General features: G+C 37.5%; 1 pseudogene; it reads left to right on the top strand.

The window, feature by feature from the left end:
• The first annotated feature begins 792 nt into the window (after window positions 1-792).
• On the top strand, window positions 793-911 carry LOC126031485 (uncharacterized; annotated as a pseudogene).
• Window positions 912-1,891: the final 980 nt, after the last annotated feature.

Here is a 1,891-nt window from a genome sequence, read left to right as displayed (position 1 = left end):
TCACTTTCTTGCTACCCTAGATTTTTGCCCCACTTTCAACCACTGTTAACCAATACCTACCTCAAAAAAGTCACTGCTTCAATGTTATGGGAATTAGTTCACTCTTCTCTATATCTCATCAGTACTTTCTTAGACACTTATTCATATCTATACCAAATACTGACAGCAAAGAAGTAACTAGATCCAGATTTTCACTTAAGGATATAGGAAGTTGATGTAGATGATAAAGTCAAATAATATGCAATGATCAAGCCTGCAATCACGATGTGTATAGGGGAACATAGATGAAGGAGACAAGTAAAGGACTTCATAGAGGAGGAATTATTACCAAGACAGAAACAGAGAACACTTCCCAAAGAGGAACTATTTGTGTGAGAGAACAATAGAGAAGCGACTAGAGCGAGGGGTCGGGCAGATAAAGAAAATGAATGAGTAGTTTAAGAATGATGCAGTGGAAAGGGAAGGAAATTGTGAAAAGAAGGATGCATACAAAGCAGAAAAAAATCCACAAAACAAAAACCAGAAAACAAAACACAAATTAGTTTCAATAGGTTGCTGTAATGTAATGTAGCAAGAGTACAAGTTATGTTTTTGGGATCAGGGAAAGATTATAGAGTGGTAAAAGATGAAGATGGGAGCTATATTAGGTCATTTTAAAGAGTTCTATTCATTATATTGATAGTTTGGACTTAATTCTAGAGGTAAGAAAGAACAAGTTTAATATAAAAAGTGCTATGATAATGAGACTAACTACTTTAAAAGTTCACAACATTTCATTAAAAATTAGAAACGGTCTACGGCCATTCCACCCTGAATGTGCCCGATCTCGTCTGATCTCAGAAGCTGAGTAGGGTCGGGCCTGGTTTGTACTTGGAGGGGAGACCGCTTGGGAATACCAGGTGCTGTAGGCTTAAAGAATAGAAACAGATTCTGAATGTAGATATACATCTTTTTACAGAAGTCGAATGTAGACCTAGCAATTGAGGTACAATTGTTGTTATGAATGATATTAATCAGGTACTGAAGAAGTAAAGGAGCACAGACCAGTTTTATTGCCACCAACACCACAAGTGTTTGCAGATGCAATTGTGTGTGGTTTGGGTAGTCGGCTGTAATCATCGCACTGTTAAAAAGGATTGTCAGCAGCTTCCTATTCTGAGGTTAAAAGGGAATCAGCCTCACTAAAAAGAATGGGACACATACAGGTTAGATAGAATAAACAGATCAGAATACATTCATAAGCTTTTCCATATTTGTATGCAAAGCTAGACCAATGTTGGGGTGATTGTAAGAGAAGGATGTAGTTGAGCTGTAACCTACTGTTTACCTGCTCTATGGTCAGGGAGATGGCATTGCTTTAGATAAAGTTGTCTATCCTAGGTCACTACCAATATCCCACTACAAATATTCCCTTGTCTGTGATCACTGAGTTTTAGTAATGAATGAATTTAAAGGGAAAACATCTAGATTTTCAGCCAAGGCTTCAAGAATAGGTTAGTGCATTGCGATAGCTCTAAATAATACCAGATTTTAGGCTGAAAAGAAAAGTCAAAACTTGTTTTCTATATCTAGGGAGACAGTCATATGGAAGAACCTGACTGTTTTAAGGTTCTGACAGTTTAAGTTCCTCATGTCTCTTCATGGGGCATCTTATGAGAAGGATGTATTGCTCCCTTTGACCCCCTTTTCAGGTTTAAGTAGGGTCTCTGGTGTTATAGAGACCCAAGAGTGAGTGGAGTCAAAAACTGAAACTAATGACTAAAGCTAGTCTCTGAGTTTTGAGTCATGGCAGGTCCAGAATTAGGATACAACTATTCTTAACAGTGAAAAATGGAACCTTGAACCTATCACAGCTCTGAGGTAACAAGCTGAGAACAGTAATTTAAAAGTA

The sequence above is a fragment of the Suncus etruscus genome, chromosome 15, assembly GCF_024139225.1.
Source record: "Suncus etruscus isolate mSunEtr1 chromosome 15, mSunEtr1.pri.cur, whole genome shotgun sequence".
In the NCBI taxonomy this organism is placed as follows: Eukaryota; Metazoa; Chordata; class Mammalia; order Eulipotyphla; family Soricidae; genus Suncus; species Suncus etruscus.
Note: the sequence above shows the minus strand (reverse complement) of the source record. Positions and strands in the feature narration are given on the sequence as shown.